We start from the raw sequence: 12,826 nt of genomic DNA, 5'->3' as shown, positions 1-12,826 counted from the left end.
CCTAGGATTTCCCTAGGATTTCCCTAGGAAACTATATATAGAATCCTAAGAGATTTCCTAAAGATTTCCCTAAGATTTCCTTAGGAAATACTTAGAGTATTCCTTAGAGAAATCTCCTAGGAATCCCTTAGAAGAAGTATTATAATATTATATCTTTTTACCTATACTTATATATAATAATTAGTAATATAATTAATTTCTAGTTAATAGAGTAATAATATTATTTAGACTAGTAGAAAAAAAAACTAATAAAGTATTAACTCTTTCTAATCTTATTAGGATAAGTAATAAATTAATAACTTTATTAAGAATATATTATAATTACTATATTTATAGACTTAAAGGAACTATAAAATATTCCTTAGGATCTTAAGGAACTATCTATACCTTTAGACCCCTTTAGTATTACTAAATTCCTTTATAGTTATTAAGTTTACTATAATTAGCTCTACTTTCTTATTATACCTACTTTTCTTATTAATTAACTTCTATTAGTAATAAAATCTACTTTTAATATAAAGAGAAATTAGTACTTAATTATAAAGGAAACTAAAAAGAATATTAAGACTTATTTAATTTATCTAAGCTAGTTTAAGAAAAATATCTTTACCTAGCTAGATAGGGAAGAATATTATTAAATAGTTATCTTTAATTACTTTAAAAAAGGGCTACTACTTTAATAGTATAATAATATAGAAATAAATAGTAGTAAAGCTCTAACTAGATAACCTTTAAACTTATTTTTATTATAAGAAAGCTAAAATACCTAAGAACTAATTACTCTAATTTCAGTAGATCTATTAGAGATCTTAATAGTTTAAAGAGAACTATATATTATTATTAAAATCCTAAGAATATAAGGGGTAGCTAAAGTATTTTATCTCTTAATAAGTAAACCCCTAATAAGAAATTTATACCTAGCTAGTATACTACTACTAAGTAATATATCTTACTCTAAACTACTTATAAAGCTATAATATAGAATCTCTAATATTAATTAAGATTTCCCTATAGTTTACTATATATAGTACCTAAAGTTTCTAATTAGAATATTATAGAATAAATACTAAGAAACTAGCTAAACTTCTTCTATTAAGATAAGTAAGATATTATAGAAAAAACTACTAAAGTTAGAACTATTTAGTAATAATAGTAATACTAGAGGTAATAAAGCTAAAAAGGTTTTCTAAAGTAATATTTAATTTTATATAAAAGAAATTAGATAGTTTAAGTTAATATTAAGATATAATAACCTTAAGTATAATTAACTAGAAGGTATTAAAACTATTTAGATAAGTATTAAGTAGTTTATTAATTTATTTAAATAATATACTCTTTAGTCTTTATAATATATTATTATTACTACTACTAACTTATATTTCTATCTACTAAATATAGTATAAAACTAATTCACTAGAGATTTATTTCTAGAATAATAAGTATTATTATATAACCTTTATAATAGACTAAATTTATAGGTAAAATAGCTACTAAAACGTTTTTATATACCTTATATTATTATATATACTTACTTAAATTACTTTTAATATACCTTAGAAGATATAAAAGATAATAAAGATCTTAAATACTTTATAGCTAAGGTTAGCTAACTAATATATACTTATAACTATCTAAAGTCTTAGATATTTAAGCTAATTTATAACTAAATTAACTTTAATCTAATTACTAAATAATCTTAACTAATTAACTAAGAGGACTAAAACCTTTAACTTTAAGAACTTATAGATTACTAAAAAGGTTAGAAAAGAAATATTACTTAAGGAGGATAGAAATCCTTAGTAAGGCTAATTAAGAACTCTATAGCCTTACCTTCTACTAGGAAATCTTAGTATTTATAGAATAAAGTCTAAGACCTCTCTAGTTTAGTTTATATTAAGAAGGAGTTTACTAACTAAGTTAGTAATCTAGCTCCCTAACCTAGGGAAAACTAAGAGAATAATAAGGAAAAGCTTTATAACTACCCCTAAAATAATTCTAACTACCCCTAGAATAAATCTAACTAACTAAACTTCTAGAAAAGGTTAATATATTAGTATAAAAAGGATAGTATAAACACTATATAGGATATATATATCTAGAATTATAATAAAACTATTAATACTATAATTATAAAAGAAATAGAGGAATAAAGATATTATATAATATATATATATTATCCTAATCTACTAGCTAACCTTAAGGATACTAGCTTAAATAATAATACCTCTAATAAAGAAGAAATTAAACTAGAAGAGGAAATAAACTTTATTAATAATAATTTAGTAGAGAATAACTATTAGTATATCCCTAAATATAATAATACCTTTTTCCTATTTAGTTACTATTATAACTACTTCCTTCTTATAAATAAGAAAAAGTAGTAGTAATATAATCACTATTTAACCTACTAAAATATAATAATAATAACCTTTAGAAAATAAGCTATAAAATACTTAAAACCCCTATAATATCCTATATAATACTACTTATATAAAAATCTAAACTAATTTAAGTTTAAATAGTTTATAAATAAAAGCTTATATTAATACTAANTTATATTAATACTAAAGCTTTATAATATATTATTTAAGAGGATATTTTTCTCTTAATCTTAAGGTATATTATTAATAGAAGTAAAAAGAAGAAGCTCTCTAGTATAAGATAAGTTTAAATACTTAGCTAAGCTAGTTTTAACTTATATATTTAAGGAATATAAAATAATACTTTAATAGCTATTATCCTTTATTTAGAAAGATAGGTTATTAAATATTTAAGTATAAGTATATTAATTAGCTAAGAATTTAATATTTATAATAAACTTAACGTTTTAAACTTATAAGGAATAATCTATATAAGTATATATAATAATCTTAAAATTCCTACTATTATTTTTACTAAATATTTACTAAGGAATTATACTACTTAAGTAAATATAAATATAATAATTCTACTTTATTTAGGAGTATTAGTTTTTATTTATATAGTATAAGGTTTAAAATAGAGTTACTCTTATTTTAACTTAAGTATAATAGTATAATAAATACTATAATAAGTTAAGATTTCTTAGTTTTTATTACTAATTACTCCTTAGAAATAATAAGGATTTAGTAAAACTAATAATTAGGAACCTTCTAATTATTAGAAGGAGATATTATTATATTAATAGTAGTATTTTTAGATATAGAATTAGGGGATACTATAAACTATACTTCTAAAAATACTTTAAATAATTTCCTAGAGATTTCTCTAGTAAATAAATTATTACTTAGAGATAAAGATATCTTTAAGGACTACTTTAATAAAGATTAGAAGATTAGTATTAAATAAAATAAAGAATATAAAGGAAAGTATATACTAAAAGGAGTAACTATTTTTAATTATAATAATATTTTTATTATATATATAAACTATATTATTACTAATTTCTCTTCTATTTAGAAGCTTATAAGACTTATTAAGGTTACCCCTAAAGAGGAAATAATTATTCCCTTTATCCTTAATTATTATAAATATAAGATTAACTAATAATTATTCTTAGTTAGAATAGAAGACTAGGAATTTATTAATAAAAAGATAGATAATATATATAACTATAGATAAGCTAAATAGGTTAAATTTCTTATACTATTTAGTACTTCTATCTTTATAGTATAGAGAATAGTTAATAGGAAATAGAAAGGATAAATAGTTATTAACTTCTAAGCTTTAAATAAGGTTACTATCCTAGATATTTACTTCTTACCCCTCTAATTAGAAGTAATCTAAAAAGTTAGAGGTAAGAAATATATTACTAAAGTTAATACTTAAATATTCTTCTATTAGTTTTTAATTAAGAAGGAGTATTAAGAAAGACTTATAATAGTTAACTATTATAAATAAGAAATATTAACTATAGTACTTATAGGATTTAAGAACTCTTTAGTCTATATATAATGCTTTATTAATACCCTCTTAAGGGATTTCTAAGCTTTTACTTAAGCCTTTATTAATAATATTATTATTACTTCTAAAATAGAGGATAAGTATAAAGCTTACTTAAGGGTAGTCTTTAAAGTATTAGAGGAATAAGTAATTACTTTTTTACTAGATAAGTTTTTTATTAGTTTCCTATTTATTAAACTACTTAGTTTTAATATAAATATTTTTAACTTTTAGAATATAGAGGATTAAGTATATACTTTTAAGTTTATAGAATTCCCTAAGAATCTTTCCTCTTTAGAGAAATAGCTAAACTTTACTAGATATCTATATTACTTTATAACTAGATATAATATTTATAATAAACTACTATAAACCTATAAAACTAATTTATTAGTAGAAAGTAGATATTAAGGGAAGTATATTAAGTTTACTAGGAAATATTTTTATAAAAGTATTACTTTCTAGTTAATTTAAAGGGAATTAGACTTATTTAAGGATATTAAATAAGTACTTATTAAAGCTAATACTCTATTTTATTATAACCTAAACTATATACTATTTATATAACGAGATATTATTTATAAGTAAGGTTTTAAGGCTATATTATTCTATTTAAAGTATAATATAGAATAGAAGTTAAGTATTATAATACTATAAATAGTAGTAGAACTTATTATATTCCTTAGCTAATTATTATTTAATATTAAGTAAAAATATTAGCTAATTAAGCTAGAGGTTTTATATTTAGTCTAAATAATTTATAAAGTTTATATATTAGTTTAGTCTACTTAAAAGAATCTATTTATTATCCTAATAGATTATACTTCTATAGCTAAAGTTATATAGTAAATAATATTATTTACTATAGATTAGAGATAAGCTAACCTCTATTTAGTTCTTATAGTAGAGTTCCTTTATTAGTTTTAACTCCTATATATCTATATCTTAGGAGTTATAAATATAGTAGCTAATATACTTTCTTAAATTCTATTAGGGAATAATTATCTAAACCTAGAGGAACTAAAATAGCTTAATAAAATATAGGATAAGTCTACTATTTATTAGTCTACTAATATAAGGATTTCTCTAGAAATATATAAGTATATCTAGAGAGGATATAAAGATATACTTAAATAAAAGGGATATATTAATATACTAAAAACTATAGACCTTAATTTCTACTTACCCTTTAACTTAGACTAAAGACTACTATATTTTATAGAAATTAATAGAAAATAAAAACTCTATATTCTAAATAAAGTAGTTTAAGACTTTATTATAGCTATTTATAATAAGAATTAATACTATAGTAATAAAAAAGTATAATATAAACTATAAGATAAGTTTATTATTAATAATATAATAACTAAGATTAAGAAATATTATAAAACTTATTCTATATATAGATTACTTAGGAAGGATAGAGGTAAACTAATTAGTAACTTTTAGCTTATTATAATACCTCTAATTCCCTTTTATATAATTATAATAGACTTTATTATAAGACTACTTAAGGTTTCTACTAATAATACTATTTAGAAATTATTAAGATTTACCTTTTATAACTTAGTAATAACTATTACTAATAAATTCTCTAAGTCTACTATAATTATATTAGGAAATACTTTATATATAGCTATAGAATAAGTATTAGTTCTTATTAAGATACTTATACTTTATAACTAAGGAATTCCTTATAGTATTATTTTAGATTAGAACCTTAAGTTTCTATTAGAATTCTAATAAACTTTATAGAAGGAAATAAATATTAAGCTGAAATTTTTAATAATATACTACTTATAGACTAATAGCTAGTCTAAAAAGAAGAACTAAATAGTTAAAATATACCTCTAAGTTTAATATATAACTTTCTCTAATAAAACCTAGATCTATAGTATTATATCTATCTAATTTAGCCTTAATAATATATATATAGCTATAATTAAATACTCCCCTAATAAGCTTATATATAACTTTAAAACTAATAAGCTATTAAACCTCTTAAGTAATATTAATATTATTTCTAACTATAACTTATTTTAAGAAGAAATAAAGATCTCTATTATAGAGGGGTAGATATATATAAAATAAATTTTTAATAAAGAATATTAATATATTATATTTAGATTAAGAGATTTTATATATCTCTACCTTAGAAAAAGGTATTAGCTATTAGGGAAACTATTACTAAAAATATCTCCTTAATATATTAAACTAATTAAAGTACTTAAATAAGTTAGACTACTAGTATATTAGTTAGACCTCTTATTAATAATAAATATCTACTTAGTTATTTTAATTATATATTTTATCTTAGTAATAAACCTATAGGATAATCCCTTCTATAGAATACTACTACTAGCTATCTTAGTTAATATAGATAACTTAAAGTAAACTAAATAGAGGGATTAGTTTATATATTATAAGATTAAAAAGATCTTAGATAAATATATTCTCTATTAAGGTAGAGGATTAAGTAAAACGTAATACCTAATTAAGTAGAAAGATTTCCTATATTTCTATAATATATAGATAGATATAAATACTATAGAAACTAATAAGTTAGTTAAATTATTTAAATAATAACTTATAGAAGTATAAACTAAATATAACTATAGTAAACCTATTTTAATTCTATTTACTAAATAATCCCCTTCTTTAGAACTAAAGGAATTACTAGCTAATAATTAGAGAAAAAAAAGTAAACTAAAATATAATAAAGGAATAATCTACTTATATATATCTAAAAGGATTTCACTAAGATTTCCCTAGAATAATAGATAAAAGATTTCTTTAGGAAACTAAAGAGTAATATCTATATATCTAGATTAATAAAGTAGATTATTTCTTAGGGAAGTACCTTATTATTTATATAGGCTAGTTATTAGCTAATAGAACTATATAGTTTAAATAGTACTTTCTAAAAACTTTAATACTATAATAATAGATATAATAATACTAAATAGCTCTTTCTTTAAGAAATCTTTAAGAAAAAGTATATTAAGCCCTACTTTTAGTAATAATATACCTTCTACCTTTTACCTTTTATTTTTTTTTTTAACTACTTATAACTTTTATTTTTCCTTCTCCTCTTTATTATTACTAGCCTNTTTTTTTTTTTAACTACTTATAACTTTTATTTTTCCTTCTCCTCTTTATTATTACTAGCCTATATTATCCCCTCACTATAAGAAAGGAATATACTTATAATATAGTTATTATTTTTACTAAGTTTTTAATAAGATATACTTTATTTTAAATTTATCCTAAACCTTATATATTAATTCCTATCTAAAGACTATTTTTACTATATTAAGTATTATCCCTACTTTAAATATAATTATAACCCCTATAACTTTAGTTTTAAAGGATACTTTTATACTATTTATATTTATAGAAGTGAGGAAGAACTATTAAGAAATAGTAAAGTTATTAGATCTATTATTATTAATCTCCTAAAAAATAACCCTACTTAGGCTAATAATTACTACTATTAAGCTATTTAGCTAAGATATTTTAATTTTAAGTGTTTATAAATCTAATTTATTATCTTTTAGTTATAAAACTACTTTAATACTTCTGAGGATATAAATATTACTTACTAAGTTTATATAGAGAACTTATAGCTAAATATTATTTTTACTAAAGGTTATAAAATACTCTTAATCTTTAAGAACTAACTAGCTTATTTAATTCTCTAGTTACTAGCTTTTATACTTAATACCTATATTACTAACCTCATACCTTAAACCTTAATTCCTAAAGAGGATTTTAACCTTTCTATAGATACTTAAGACTCCTTATATAAATTAGATTTCTTAGAAAATTCCTAAAAAGAAGATAATAATATACTTAATATAGCTCCTACTCCTATTAATAACTATACTTTTAGTAATACTTATTTATATAATAGCTATAGCTAGTATACTAAAGAGGAGGATATTAACTACTTTCTTATTATAGTTAAGTTAATTTATAAAGCTATTATAAACTTTACTAATAAGGACCTTAACTAAAAGAAGTATTATAATATCCTAATAAGCTTTATTAAGAAGAACTTAAATATACTTAAGAAGCTATAGGAGTTTCTCTTTAGTAAAGATATCTAAGAAATAAATATAAAAGAGTACTCTATTACCTTTATATAATTAGCTAAAGTCTCTAGTAATAAGAAGTATTATTTTAATAAAATTAATAATATACCTATTAGTTAAGGTATTTTATTCTTATTTATACCTTAAACTATTACTACTAATAAAACTACTAAAGCTTTTAGTACTTCTAATATTATACTTAAGAAGATTAAAGAAAAAGACTACCTTCTTAATTAATAATAATACTTAAATAATACTTTCTATAATAATATTACTTTACTTTATACTTAAATTAAACCTAATTTCTTTTACTTCCTCCCTTAAAACTTAAACCTTTACCTTATTATATTTAATTTTTAAGGTATTATCTACTATAAGCTAGTTATAATAACTTTATATAAGATTCTCTCTACCCTTTAAGATATTAAGTCTTTTATAATTAATTTTAACTTTTTAAGCTTAATTAACCTACTTAAGAGTAATACCTTTATTACTAAATTCTCTATTTACTAAATTAAAGAGAATAAGCTATAATTTACTTATAATACTAATAATAAGAAGCTTATAAAAAAGGTTTATAAGTAGAATATTACTAAGGAGTTTTAAATACTTTTCACCTCTTTTTCCTTTAACTAGACTAAAGGTTACTAAGTTTTTTACTATACTTTAGTTAATAATATTTTAGCTTAAACTATAATTAATAAATCTTATAATAACTTTATTAAATTCTTAGAGATTATAGATAAAGAATATAATAATAATATTACTATTACTNTCTAGTTAGGCTAAGCTTAAGATATTTACTACTTCTAAGAAATAAATATATAGGGATTATATTAAAGTAGAAGTTTATATATAGTGATATTAATAGGAATAGAGAAACTTATAAGCTAGATTAAGTAAATAGATATAGAAAGTAAAATAAAATAGATTTTATAAAACTTACTTTCTTAATAGTTTATTTCTTTTATAATTTCTATATAGTTTTACTCTTAGTATTCTTCTCTTATAAACCTTACTATATTTAAATTCTCTTATATTACTTCTTATAATTAAGCTAGTTTAATAACTTTATTTATTAGTAGTATTAGTCTAAGTAAATATTTTCTACTCTTTTACTATAATTTCTACTTAAACTATTATTTAATAATATTACTAAGAAGGCTTATTAATAAACTTCTTAAATCTATATAGTTACTATTATTATTACTACTATTCCTCTATAAGGTTTATTATAAATTCCCTACTAACTTATACTACTATAATTACTATTATTTCTCTATAATTTTATTATAATTTCCTTATAAAATTATATAGTTACTACTACTACTATTTCTCTATAATTTTACTATAATTTCCCCCTATTAGAATAGTTTATTAGTATTAAGGTTTATAGATAAAACTTACTCTTTTTATAGAGGAGTAATTATTATATTATAGTTTAGGATTTCCCTATAATTTCCTAGAGGGGATTAAGTATAGACTTCCCTAGGATTTCCTTAGGATTTCCCTAAAAAACTATATATAGAATCCTAAGAGATTTCCTAGAGATTTCCCTAAGATTTCCCTAGGAAATACTTAAAGTATTCCTTAGAGAAATCTCCTAGGAATCCCTTAGAAGAGGTATTATAATATTATATCTTTTTACCCACGCCTATACGTAATAATACTTTTAATAAACTTTATTCTAATAGTTTATTATTTTAGATATCCTATAAGTTAGCTTTATATAATATTCTAAAGTAATTATACTTAACTACTTTAAGTATTTTAATAACTTTAGTAACCTTAGTAATTTAAATAAAATAGTTTAAGATATATTAATAGATTAAGTTTAATATATTATAACTAAATTTAATAAAATCCTATAAAGTTTTAAGTACTAAAGATTTAAACTTTAATAGTTTATAAATAAATTAAAGCTATTATAAGAACTAATTAATTTACTTACTTTAAAAGCTATTATAAAGTATAAAAAACTATATAATAAGTATTTAAAATATAATAATAAAGGGAAATTTTTAAACCTACTAAGTAAGGAATAACTAACTCTATTAGTATTAAATAAGGGCCGCTAGCCTTATATTATGAAATTTAACTAGTATTAACTGCAAAAGCTAGACTAGTCCCCTCGCCCTCTGCTAACGACCTTCAGGTCACGTGACTTTCAGACTTAGACATCTTCTTTACCTCCACGCTCCTCCAACTTCAACCATTACAACGAGCCTCAACCGTCTTCCTCCAGCCGCCTCCATCTCCATCAGTCTCCTCCATTTCTCACACTATATTCAATCCGCGCCCGTCTTCTATCATCTCCTTTGCTGTTCAGACGTCTGCGCTATAAGCTCCGCCAGGCGCAGGGGCCCCAAGGCCTCCATGCCGTCGCGCCGTTCAGATAACATCTTCCGCCCTACTACGCAGTCTCAACAGCCCTACTGCCGTCAGCCATACTCTCAATATATTCGCCCTTCCTAACTTACTAACTACTTAGGCTGCCTTAACTATCTCAAGGAAGCTTATAAGATATTTATAGGCGTTAAGATTATTATTAGTAGCCTTAACTATATCTATATCAATCTTAAGGCTATATAACTGCTATAGATCATCTTTATTAGTTATAGCTTTAAGTAGGTATAGCTAAGTAAATTTAAAAAGGGTTATCTTATTAGTATAAATAAGTAAACTATAACTAAAGCCCTTAATATCCTTAACTTTAGTCTTATAGATTAAGTTATCTAGCTTAGCTTTACTTAGCTTACATACATATTTAAAGAGGGGGAAGGATATTATAGTTACTATATATATAAGAGGAGGATATAAGGAATAAGCTTAAGGCCTCATTTAAAGTAGTAGTTAAGTTCTTATACTATAGCTATAAGAACCCTTTTAGCTATAGTAGCAAAAAGTCACACTATTAAGTTTACACCTTTAAGTATAAGTTCAAGCTATCGCTAAGCTCTAGCTACTGTAAATACTATTAGCGTTCTGCGTTATAGATAACACCTTTACAATATTATAAACAACGCTCTTATAAATAATAGCGTTACAAATAATACTCTTACTAGTACGTTTTGCCGCCCTACCACCTGCCCACCTACCCTCTTCTATATAGCTAGGGATAAGTTAAGCTAAGAGTTAACAACTAGTTATACTAAGATTTATTTATTTACTTTATTAAGATCAGGTATAAGTTAAAGTACTGCTATTAGGTTTAAAATATAAAGAAAAAAAATATATAGAGTGAACTGCAATACCTACTTATATAAGTTAACCAGACTACTAACATTAGTATTAAATAATAGATTTATATTAATAAATAAACCTCCTAAAAGTAGCTATACTATCTAAGTTTAAAATATAAGAGAGATAGTTATTACTAAGTTTAAAGTAATAAGAGGATAAAATATAACTATTTCTTATATAAAATACCTTTTATAGTAATTTAAAAGAATAAAGATAGTATATTAATTACTTTACTTTATTAAAAATACCTCTTTATAAACTTAATTTATTTTTAAAACTATTTAAAATAGGTTTATATATTTTTATAGTTCTATTAAAACTTTATAGTTTAAAGAAATTAGATCTTATTAAGCTATAAAATATTATAATAACTTAAATCTTAGTTTAAAGAGTTCTTTATAAACTTAATTTATTNATAAAATACTATAATAACTTAAATCTTAGTTTAAAGAGTTTTTTATAAACCTAATTTACTACTAACTTTAATAATTTTAGAAAATAAATTAACTAAAACCTTATTATATTACTTAAAATACTAATTAATCTATATAATACTTAAAGTATCCTCTATATAAAAGACTTCTTCTAAATTAAATATCTTATTATATTAATATATTTTATNATTATAAGAGATACCTACTATAAGGTTTAGATTTACCTACTAAATATTATATTATAGGATACTAACTAAGAAGAAGAGGGGGCTATTAATATAGACCTTTTTATAGATAAGTATAAAGATAACTTATAGAATTCTAATATAGTTATATATTTCTTATAAGTTAAGTAAAGCTACTTTATTTACTTAGTAGTAGATTAAACTAATAGAAAGAGCTATTTTATAGACTTAAACTTTAACTAGTAGAGTAATTAGGAGTTTATTAATACTATTAAAGCCTTTATTATTTAGTATAAGCTACTTAAAGTACTTAAAAACCTTATTACTATCTTATTATAATATACTTAAGTAGTTAATTTAGTATAGTAATTTAATAATTATAACTATAGAGTTTACTATATTAATTAGGTTTACTACTTTATTATAAAAAGACTTTTTAATACCTATTTTAGTAATAATATTACTACTAATAAGAGCTTCTATTACTAAAGCTTTTTACCTCTAGTTAGTAAGTATAAATTATAAATTACTACTAAGTTTTATAGATATAATTTAATTTATAAGAACCTCTTACTTTATTTTATAATATAAATAGTAGTAGCTTATTTAAGTAAGATAACTAAGAAAAGAACTATATAGCTATCCTTAAAATAACCTCTTAATTTACCTCTATTAATAAACTTATTTTAAATACTTATAATATTAGTTTAGTTTTTAATTACTATTTTATCCCTATTAGAAAGTTTAGTTTTTAGCTTTTTAATTTTAGAGGAATATAGTAATTATAATAAGCTTATATTTATAACTTTTAGCTATAAAAGTTTTATCTTATTATTATATAAGTCTTTAGCTTCTATTTAAAGCTTTATAATTATAAGTAACTATCCTATTTACCCTTTTAAATAATTTATTTTAAAATTAGTAATAATTAATTAAGTAGTATATATTA

Source organism: Colletotrichum gloeosporioides (assembly GCF_011800055.1).
Source record: "Colletotrichum gloeosporioides strain Lc1 chromosome Unknown consensus_69, whole genome shotgun sequence".
In the NCBI taxonomy this organism is placed as follows: Eukaryota; Fungi; Ascomycota; class Sordariomycetes; order Glomerellales; family Glomerellaceae; genus Colletotrichum; species Colletotrichum gloeosporioides.
Note: the sequence above shows the minus strand (reverse complement) of the source record.